The sequence below is a fragment of the Notolepis coatsorum genome (assembly GCF_963971535.1).
Source record: "Notolepis coatsorum genome assembly, chromosome: 2".
Classification (NCBI taxonomy): Eukaryota; Metazoa; Chordata; class Actinopteri; order Aulopiformes; family Paralepididae; genus Notolepis; species Notolepis coatsorum.
The window spans coordinates 214,485,171-214,496,927 of record NC_140166.1 but is presented as its reverse complement, the minus strand read 5'-3'; positions in this window follow the sequence as shown (position 1 = coordinate 214,496,927).

The window sequence follows — 11,757 nt, the reverse complement described above, 5'->3', positions numbered from 1 at the left end:
GGAATCGTTCAAATCCAAACGATGCCCAACCGAAGGAGTTTTTAAAACTGTAACGACTACCAGAGGGCAACAGCTCAAACTCCCCATAGAGTGGGTGAGAGGGGTCACCCACTATCTTTCTAGCTTTCTTCCTAAGCACTTTGTTGTGGATTTACTGTAGTTCAGCTGTTGGCTATATGCATTATGTTATGTTACGTTACGCATGACGTTGGAGATGATTGTGGGGGTGGAGACTAATAAAGCTCAGTGGGTTTTTGCAGTAGAACCAAACGTGTCTGTCCGTCTCTTACTACAAGTACTTTTCAGTAAAATGTCCTCTGTTTATATAGATGTTGTGCTTCAGGATGGGAACTTCTTTTGTAGCAGATTTTATTTGTCAAGCTTGGGAGAAGAGGCAGAACACTGTTTAATCCTTTCACTACCACGCAACCAAAGGGTTAAGGCTGAGCTGTAATCTGTATTTATGTAATCCTTATTTAGTTAATGAAATGTAATAAAACACTGCAACCGTATTTTTGATGTCTTATAAACCCATGAGGGTTGGGCACTTTGTAATCAATCAATCTACATAATATAGATCTGGTTTTGTCTCTCAGCAAATAATAGTGGTTTTGAATAGTTGTCCTGAAATAATCAAACTATGTGAAATAGCTAAGAATACTTAACTGTACACAACTTTATGCCCACACATTTGTTCATACACGCCTAATTGAACAGTTAACTAAATGGATGTTGATACATAATAATGTTGTTGCAATGCACAAGTCACAGTACAGAGTATGACAGCGCCTATTAATATGGACGGTTGACATTCAATTCATTATTCAATGTGCATTCTGCATCCATTCAGCTTCCAGTCTGCTTCAGAGGTAATTATGTGATGGATCACGGTTTGTGGGTTTTTATTTAGTTATTTTTGGTTCTGTATCGTTAGTGGCTTAGCTTGGCATCACTACTGCACTATCTCGCGTACGTGCACGCGTACTGAATAAACCACAAATGTACCTCTAATACCAGTATTAGTCTGACCACACCCCTCATCAGCTTACCTTCATAAGCAGGTGTGTGGTCACCTGCTCTCCTCCTTCTCGCTTTCACCACAAGGAAGAGGTGCCTCGGTAGATCCCCACACTTGACACCATGATGGAAGAAATTGGATTAGGAACAGCTTGGGAAACAAGGATACGTTGACATCATATCTTTATTTTCTCTCTCACTATTTTCGAGAAAATACGGCGATATTGTCTTCGTACTGGAGTGTCTAGAAGATGATGATCATTCTAAAAACCCTCCACCGGTTTTCGTATTGGGAGCACGCCGCTGCATGCTTCTCAACTGCAGTTCCTTGCTGTGTTTGTTGGGGTGAAACCTGTCAGGCCACAGCTGAACTGTCGGACATGCCGCTGTTGTGAGAAGCGGTGCGTTCCAGGTTGGGTGAGTAGTGTTTGCTGGCGGGCTCCACTTGTCTGTTAGTGCTATGGGGGCTACTTGACAAAGTTTATGGAAACCGGCCCCAGGCTAGGGTCCTTTGTTTAGCCGCCTAGGCGACAGAAGGCCTTGGTCTGGAGACCATTATAGTTTTAACTAGTGGGCCGCGACCATTGACACTGGTGATCCCTGTGTGTTCTGGACGAGTGGATTCTCTCTGTCACCGTGTTAAGACCCCATCTTTCATATCCAAATGAGAGTATTCCTTCACGAGGGGATATGTGCATGTAATGTGCGATAGCGGCAGATTCATGTTCGAAGTCAGCTACACAGGCCAGTTGGTACTGTGCTGATTCCGCCGGATGTTCACCGTTGTGAAGCGGTGTTGACGTCTTGTTTTCTCTTTTCTCTTAAAAAGTGAGGAGAGGTTCAGAACGGCGGCCTGTCTGGGTGAGTGTTATGTCATTGTTTACATGTTCATAGCTTACGGTTAGCCAGTCAGCTGTTAACTGCTGCGTTAGCCTGCTGGATCGCTGCATGGCCTGCTTAAGGCCTACTATTAGCCAGTCAGCTGTTAGCTGCGGGGCTAGCATGTCGTGGTCGCTGGGTAAACGTTAGCTTGCTGCTAGGGCCTTGGCTGGCGCGGGGTAGCTTAGCTTCTCGCGCGCCGCCGGAGCTCGCTTCTGATCGCCGTTGGCTTGATGCTATTCTGTTGAACGTGCTTTGATTTTAACATGTTTTACACTCTTGACCGCGACGTCATCCTTGACAGGGGATGTTTCGTCGACCCTGCCCTGAGCCTGGACGGGGATTGCGTCAACAAAGAGGACTGTAGCGACTGGTTGGAGCGGCGACGCTGCCCGGATCGAACAACACAGGTCGGCTGTGTTCTACGGTGTCTTGTGACTGCACTTCGCTGATCTGCGTTCCGGGTAGGTACGGGGTTGGCCAGACCTCATAACACGTCTTCTGGTTTTACTTTGCTAAATGTATTGTGAATAACGGTGTTTTTTCCCAAAACGTGTGTTGTTGCAATGCATTTAGGGTACGTTGCGGGTTATGTGTGAGCTGTTTTTGTCACTGGCAGTTAGCTTCTCCGTGCAGATCGTGATGTATTGATCTGGTTGTTGTGTGAGAAACATCATGGTGTTTATGTGTACCGTGTACTCACTACTAAGGCAACTAACCTATGAAGCTATGCTTGGTGACAAGTGAGTAAAAGAATGTTCTTTCTCAGACTGTAATGACAATGAACAGTGTGTTCACACATTAACAGGTTTTCCTGTTTTAACTGGCCGTATTGAGGGTAAAATAGGAGGATTGTGTTTTCCCCCCCGGTTCCCTGGGGACTTTATCACCTCCTATCAGACATGTTGTGCATTAATTGTGTCTTTTGTGTGGTAGGGATACGATGTAACTCTTAGCTTGATTGCTGAGGTTGTGCTAAATCTGCTGGAGAAACTTATTTCCTAAAGGGAAATTGGTTTGGTTGCTGTCATGTGTGCTTAGCAAGGCCTGTGGTCGATACTAATCAAGAATGATGTATTCTCTCATTGTGAAAAAAACGGCGTTCCTCTGTTGAGTGTTTTTGCCATTTTTTGTAGGTGATGATGGGTTGTGTGTGTCATGTGACCTACAACTGGGTTGTACTGGCCACAGAAGCACATGTGTATGTTGGACCGGGGTTCTTAGAGCCCTCTCTATTCTGTGTTTTTCCTTAGTAAAAATCAGATAGCAGGTTAGCTCATGCGCTGTGTGGAGCTGTGAAACGCTTCATAGAGCTGACTATGACTGTGTCATATTCTCTTTTTGTCGTTACGTCGTATCATGGGTGTGGGGTCGTAAAGGGGTGAACTGGTAACCTTTCCTCTCCCCATTGTTCTGTCGGTCAGGGGTACACCCCCTGTCCTTCAAGGTTCCCGTCACGTGGCGGTTCGGCACGTTACGGGGGGGGGGGGGGGGGGGGAGGGAGTTCCTGGTCCCACGGCCTGGTATATTGGGCGTGTGCACCGCAGGAATTCCCCCGCCATAGAGTACGTCACCGTGCGCGTCTCTGTTGGTAGGACTTCCGTGTGCTGTTCAGGTCCATGTGATGGATCTGTTTTCAGGGGGGGTGGTCAGGGCTCCTCCTCACCAAGCGCCTATTCAGGCCTTCTGTGAGTTCGGACTCCTTCTTCCATGTGAGGAAGCCTCCATCAGAGTACAGAGCCTTCCTCCTCAGATTGTCAAAGTGAGTGGACCCTCTAGAAGGGTCCTTTTCTATTGTATGTATATTCGATTCAATTCGTTTATTGAGTGTGTATGGGTTCAGTGCCTCTTCCCCGGAGGCCCTAAAACCAGTTTTTTACATGGCTCAAGGTGCAATATATTCTTTTCAATCTGTACAGCTCGCGTGGGAAGTCTCTCTGGGGATCCCCGTCTCTTTCCTATGGGAGGGTGGTGGGATGTAAAAATGTGAACATTTTTTACCCCGGCTGTGTAGACTGGGATACATACTGTTGATGCTTCCTTCTTTCTATTCCAGAAGTGTTGGAGTTAGGGAGTGTCACACCCCTCTTGTCGTTCCCCTGGGCGCCTTGGGGATTCAATGACAGGTCTAAATAGCCTGTTCATTGATGGGGGTGTGTCCCGACGCACGTATAGTGCTAGCTCGCTGTAAACAGGCGATTGGCTGGCACGCCTTGGTTGCTTGTGGTTGAAACAGCGTTTTTATAAAGCAACTGAGATGGGGGTTTTTCCTCTTCCGACGACCACATCCCATGACCTGGGTGGGTTGTCGACGGATTCTCGTTCATGTCTGGGGGATGATGACGGGATGGATCTGAACATATGTAGTGGGGTCTCACGCCCTTGGGGTGGGCCACCAGGCGCGGTTCGTCCGGACGTCTGGGTGGCGCCTTCTTTTCATGTTAAGATCAACACGCATATCTGCCCTTCTCCTGGAGTAGGCATGTCGGCGTGGTTAGGGCACGGGACTGGTTCTGGTCACGCTGGTCCAGATCAGTTGAACCCGTTGTCCGCCCGGGATGCAGATCTGCTGTTCTGGTACCCTGAGGGACTTGGGCTTTTTTCAGGGGGAAAAATGCCAGGTCGGTCTGGGTGTCACAGGGTTAAGCGCTATGGAGACCCTGGTTGGGTATGTTTTTACTCAGCACTGTCGTCATGGCTTACAGCCATGCCATTCTGTACGCGCTCGATCTCGTCGGATCTCGGCCGCTACACAGGTTGGTCCTGGTTAGTACTTGGTTGGGAGACCGCCGGGGAATACCAGGTACGGTGTGCTTAGGGGCTGGTTCTCCGTTATTTTTCGCTCCTCTCTCACGCATGGCGATGAGGGGCCTGTGGGGGTGGTTTTTTGACCTCCTCTGGTGACCCTGTGCTTCCCGTACCGCCAGGCCCGGTCCGAAGTGATGTTTGCGACCCGTAGGCCTGGGTTAACCCTTTTTGGAAACTGAAACACTTGTACTGCGGTATAGCCGGTGTATGCCCGCAGGTGTGTTTTGGAGTTTTTTCTTGAGGGGTTATAGGAACAACCACCGCATTGGGTAACACCGAGGTGGTTGATTCCCTGGTGTGTTGGAGCAGTGTCAACTCCCGGGTTCACCGTTTGAGGGTGCCCCTGCACGTTCATGACGTCTGCCAATCGTGTCAGCCTTCTCTGCCTCGACCCCTCTGGGTGGGGGTTTTTAAATGGAGGCTTGGTCATGCAACACCGCCAGCTTACGCTCCTTCCGCCGGGGCGGCTGTGTTCAGCTGTCCCCTCTGGCGCCTGTCTCGTCCGCAGTCTCCAGGCTAGGGTTAACAGCCTGTTGCCTGGTTTTTCCCCGGTGCGCTGCCTGCTTCCGTTGGTTAACCTTTTTGTGTGCTTACGGCCATGCTGACTGCCTGTTCTGCAGGGTCAGTGTGCCAGGCGGTGTACTATTGGGGGGACGGGGCCCGCTCGGCTTACGGCCATACCGACCTGAACACGCCCGATCTCGTCCGATCTCGGAAGCTAAGCAGGTTCTGGCCTGGTTAGTACTTGGATGGGATTCCGCCTGGGAATGCCAGGTGCAGTAACTGAGGGGCCTTTGTCCGAATACGCTGGCGATGTGGGGGGCGGGGCACTACGTGCCCACCTGGTGGGGTCTTGATGCTGGCATCATGGACTTCTCCGGGCCCCCATTCCAGGGAGTCCAGTCCTTTTGGTGGGTCTGGGTCTTCCTTCGCGCTCCGCTGCTACGGCCTTGCCACGGGGTTGGGTTTGCCCTTGGCCCCGTGATTCTGGGGGCAGTGACGAGGTTGTTCCTCCGTTCGTTCCCGGGTGGCATGCGGGTTGTGCGTGTGTGTAGTCGTGGGGTCAAGCCACGGTCTGCTCACCCTGTGCGTTAAGTTGCTTGAGTGCCTCTTCGCACGGTCGGGTCCGTCGCCTTCCCGTGAAGCCTCTAATAGGGGGGATACCCTCCATTAGGGGGGGTCGGGGGGGCTCGGCCCTCCCTGTTCTGATGGTTTTGGGGGGCTGTCAGCGGGGTGTATTTGTCAGCCAAGTGGCTCCGCTTGGCCTCCCTTGTGCAGTAGTGATGCCAAGCTAAGCCACTAACGATACAGAACGATAGGTTATGACTATAACCAAGTTCTGTTAGTTAGGGGCGATGCTTGGCATCAGACGGCCGCTGCAGCCCTTGTCCTCACCTTGTGGTGAAAGCTTGGGAAGGAGGAGAGCAGGTGACCACACACCTGCTTATGAAGGTAAGCTGATGAGGGGTGTGGTCAGACTAATACTGGTATTAGAGGTACATTTGTGGTTTATTCAGTACGCGTGCACGTACGCGAGATAGTGCAGTAGTGATGCCAAGCATCGCCCCTAACTAACAGAACTTGGTTATAGTCATAACCTATCGTTTTCTCTGGTGAACTGTCAATCACCAGACACCAGTTAAAGGCACTGCACACCAGACACTAATCAAGCCCACACACCTGCCATGTCGCATGGGAATTAAGTAGGCTTGGTTGACTGTGTTTGGATGCTTGTCCATTTCATGTTTTCCCTCAATAGGTGACGCATACGATCTGCCGTGGCAGACACGATTAGGGTGAATCCATAATATCCCTCATTCTGGGATATAATAACATTTTACACATCCAAATGAAGTATTTGTGGCAAATAAAGTACAGTATGTGGCATAAAGTGAAGATAGTTTGTGTGTGAGAGAGAGAATGTGTGTCATCCTTTGATCATTTGTTGATTTAGAGCAGGGCTATTCAACTGGCGGCCCGCGGGCCAGATCCGGCCCGCGGGATGATTCTGACCGGCCCGCCAAAGATTACATGATAATAATAAAAAAAAAAAAAATCTTTTTTCTTTTCATGTCAACGTTAACACGCACAATTGAGCCAAAAGTCACTCAATTAATGACAGATTTCATTGATAAATTGAGGGAAAACTTTGCAAGTCGATTTGATGAATTTGACATGTCCAGAGAATTGATGCATTTTGTGAGCAACCCATTTGCCAATGTAGCTGCTATTTCCACAAAAGGACAAGAGTTCCTTGCATCACTTCACATTGATGAAGGTCTCCTGCAACTTGAAATAATTGACATGCAAGCATCATCTGCTCTGAAGCAGGCACTTGAGAATGAATCCACCACAACATTTTGGATAAAGTGTATTCATTTCAAGACATTCCCCAAAATAAAAACGCTGGCAATATCTGTGCTAACAATGTTTGGCTCAACATACACCTGTGAATCCAGTTTCTCTCACATGAATGCCATTAAAACAAGCAACCGTGCCTCCTTGACAAATGAGCATTTGCATCACTGTTTGCGGGTAGCCCTCACTTCCTATGAACCCTCTTTCTCTGCCATTGCCCAGTCAAAGAAGTGCAATCGCTCTCATTAGATGTGTGTATGTAGGCTAGGCCTGTCTGCCCCCCACCCCCCTGATGTTTGAGAGTTAAGAGTGGACAATAAGTGCTGATAAGATGCTGTGATTTGCTGTTGTTGCACAGACATGAAGCACTTTTTCATAAGCTCAGCTGCACTATAAATGTGTTTTTTTGTTCAAGTGTTGATGTTAGAATGTTCAGATGCACATCATGCACTTGTTTGTTTTTTATTTTATTTTTATATTGAAATGTTGAAGAGGAGATGTTGCAGTTGTTGCACAGTCATAAATGAAGCACTTTTTGCAGGAGATGTTGCAGATGTGGCACATAAATGAAGCACTTTTTTTGAAAAGTATACTACTTTTGCAATGTAGTTAAATAAAAGTTGTGAAAATGTGGTTGCGTGTTGTGTCAAGTGTACATATATTCATAGCACGGGTTAGGCGCCGTGGCAGTCCGGCCCCTGGCCCCTTGGGTTTCTGACAATGTGGCCCCCTGAACAATTTAGTTGAATAGCCCTGGTTTAGAGCCAATAGCATACAACTGCAGTGCCGCAGCCCCATACATAGGAAGGGCCTGTACTGTGCACTGGGGGCCTGTACTGTGCGGTGCACTACTGCGCATGCGAGAAACAAAGTAAAGTAATTCTAATCTAGTCTAAGGGTTAAGTTTAGGCCCTCATCCAGAAGAGGTTAAATTTAGAGTAACAGTCAGGGCTGGTAATCCAATTGATATTCAGTTTAAGATAACAGTAGCAGTACTGTCTGTATGTCATATGTTATGATGAATTAAAAATGGGGGACCCTGATGTAAACAAGACGAAAGTCTTTCTCTGGTCTGCATCCCCTTAACAATTGTATGTATTGAGCTGTACTGTACTGTACACATTCTGCAATCTGTTAATAAAGTTTTCAATCAATCAATCAATCAATAACAATTCTAGTGAATGAATGAATGAATGAAAACTTTATTTAACAGATTGCAGAATGGGTACAATATAGTACGGCTCAATACATACAATTGTTAAGGGGATGCAGACCTGAGAAAGACGTTTGTCTTGTTTCCATCAGGGTCCCCCATTTTCAATTCATATAGACATATATGACATACATGACATACAGATAGTCAGTACTGCTACATCTATACATTTATGACATACCAGATTTGCAAATACAGTACTGTTTGTGATACAGAAGGAGTCAAGAAAAGGGAGTATATACATTTGACGTAGAAACTGTACATTGGAGGTTGGGTGGGGGGGGTTGGGTACATTGGGATATTGACAACCATACTGGGTAATTTACATTGGAGGTGGTTGGGGGGGGGGGGGCGGGGGGCACACTGTATAAACAAGTAACACTGTACATTGAGGGGGGGGGGGGAGGAGACACTGTACAAACAAACACAATTGTACATTGAACTATTGACAAAACCATACTAGGTAAATGACTGTACATTGGAGGGGGTTGGAATGATTGGGTTAGGATATTTACAGGGGCCAGTGTTGAATTGCAGTCTCCCGTAGGTGTCCCTTGAGAGAGGTTTTGAAAGTGGGTAGTGATCCACATTCCTTTACAGCTTTGGGTAGGGCGTTCCACATTGATGTGGCATAATTGCGAAACGTGTTTAGTCCCTTATTTGAGCCGAATCTGGGTTTGACATGATTTGTGGAGCTCCCTCTGGTGTTGTGATCGTGGTATTCACTGACCTTTGGGAAGTATTTTGACATGTACATGGGTACCTTGGTCGTGTAGTGTATCTTGTAGACCAGGCCCATTGCAAGTTGTTGTACTCTGTCGTCTACTCTAAGCCATCCTAGGTTGTCGAAGTGGGCAGGGGTGAGGTGGGTTCTAGGAGTAAGGTCAAGCAGTAGTCTGACCAGTTTGTTTTGAGATGTTTGTAATTTTGTTTTTAGCGCCTTTGAGGTGCTTTGGTACCATGAGGTGCAAGCATAGTCGTAGTACCCCTGAATGAGTGCTCCTGCCAGAGTCTTCAGGGTGTTCTTGTTTACCAGAGAGGAGATCCGGTACAAGAATCGAGTTCGTTGGTTGACTTTTTTTATTACATTGGATGCCATTTTGTCACAGGAGAGATTAGCCTCTAGGATGGACCCCAGGTAGGTAATTTCATCTTTCCTTGTGACAATATTGTCACCCACTGTAACTGAGAAGCCGTCGGTCTTGCTGAGTTTGTTATTTGAACCGAAGAGAATGGACTCTGTTTTGCCCATGTGTAATGATAGTTTGTTATCAGCGAGCCATATGCAGATTCTGCCTAGTTCCGAGCTGAGGGTTTTTTCAACCTGTAACTTGTTCTTGTCAGAGACCAGCAGGGCTGAGTCGTCCGCAAACAGGAACAAGTTGCAGTCACAAGCTGACGACATGTCATTTGCATAAATTAGGAACAGTAGCGGTCCTAGTATGCTTCCTTGTGGAACACCACAGCTCACTGTGAGGGGGGGGGATAGGGTACCGTTTACCTCCACCATCTGTTCCCTCCCCTCAAGGTAGGATTGCATCCAGCTCACTGATAGACTATCAAAACCAATTGCTTTTAGCTTGTCAATCAGAATGGAGTGATTGACCGTGTCAAAGGCCTTTTGTAGGTCCAGCATGACCATGCCGCAGTATTTGCCTGCGTCCACCTCTTGTTTGATGTGGTCATTCAAATAGAGAAGGCATGTGTCAGTGGAGTGGGATGTTCTGAAGCCAGATTGGAATTCGTAGATTAGATTTTTTTCCGCTAGGTACTTTTCGACCTGTTCGTAGACTATTTTTTCCATGACTTTCGAGATGGAGGTGAGAATAGAAACAGGGCGGTAGTTGCCTGGGTCTAATTTGCTGCCCTTTTTGTGCAGAGGGGTCACCCTCGCAATTTTGAAGTCCTTGGGGACGTGTCCCTGTTTTATGGAGAGGTTTATTATGTGTGTGATGATTGGTGTGATGGCGGCTGCTGAGTCTCTGAGGAATTTGGAGGGGATGTTGTCATGGCCAGTGGCCTTGTTAGGTTGGAGGGCGCTCAGTTTATTGAGTACCTCATCTGTTGTTACCATTTCCAGCTTGAAGTCGTCCTTGCGGACCCCTAGGTTTTTGTAGAAAGCTACTATGTGTTCTACCCCATAAAGCCCTGAGTGGGAGGGTAGTTTGTTTACCAGTGTTGTGGCTATGTTTGTGAAGAAAATGTTTAAGTAATTGGCTACATCCAGCTTGTCTGTGATGAGCGTGTTGTCAGTTTTTATGTTTATGTTTGAGAATCTGGTTTTAAGTTTTTTACTGCATCCTAGTTGATTATTGAGTAATTTCCAAAGTTCACGTGGTTTGTTTTTGTTTTCCTCAGTTTTGTCATTGATGAAATTCTTTTTTGCAGTTTTGATCATGGAGTTTACGTCGTTTCTTAGTCTGTTTCTTTCTAGTTTGAGTTCAGTCACGTGGGCTTGGAGTTCACTGCTCGTGCTTTTAGTAAGCTTTGACTGACTTTTACGAAACTCAGAGCATTTTTTGTCTCTGGTTTTCATAGCGGCCAGTATTTCGGAGTGCATCCACGGCTCAGCGCGATTTTTTACCCTGGTGGTTCTTAGGGGGGCCATGTCGTTTAGTATTGCTGAGAATTTGGTTTTGAAACCAAGCCATGTTTCGTCAACCAGTGTACCATTGAGTTCATCTGACCAGTCCAGACTCTCCAGTTCAAGGTTGAAGGCCTCGCTAGAGTAGGTTTTGAGGTCTCTAGATGTGACTGTTTTGTGGCAGCCAGCCTTTTGTTTTAGTTTTTTTCGGGTACAGAATATCATATAATGATCACTTAACCCACATGCTATAACCCCTTTATTTGAGATCTTGGACTTGTCGGAGGTCAGAATGAGGTCAATGGTAGTCTGAGTTGATTCACATACACGTGTGGGTTGGGTGATTAGCTGGCTGAGGCCATGCAGATCACAAAACCTACTGAAGGCCTTGAAGACGGGTGCATCTTTTCGTTGCATATCCGTGTTCCAGTCTCCAATAAGAATTTTGTCTACATCCTCAACTCCAGCTAAACACCCATCCATTGTATCATAAAAGCCACTATGATCTGGCGGCCTGTAGACTGTGCCAACCAGTAGGGATTTCGCCCTTTCGAATAGGATTTCCACCCATACAGTTTCAATTGATTTATGATTCAGGTCATTTCTGTTGATGAATTTGGTGTCCTTGTGTATGTACATACAGACACCACCTCCATGTTTGTTCCTATCATTCCTGATTATTGAGTAGTTCTCAATCTCTATCTCTGGATCTTTTACAGAATCGTCGAGCTTAGTTTCTGAGAAGCACAGTATGTTTGCCTTACCATTTATGAATATTTGCTTGATTTCATCCAATTTGTTTTTTAAGCTGTTAATGTTAATGTGAAAAATGTTCAGTCCATTGGCGTTGGTTATTTCATTTATGTTGGCAGGTTCGAAGTATTGTCCGTTTGTGATC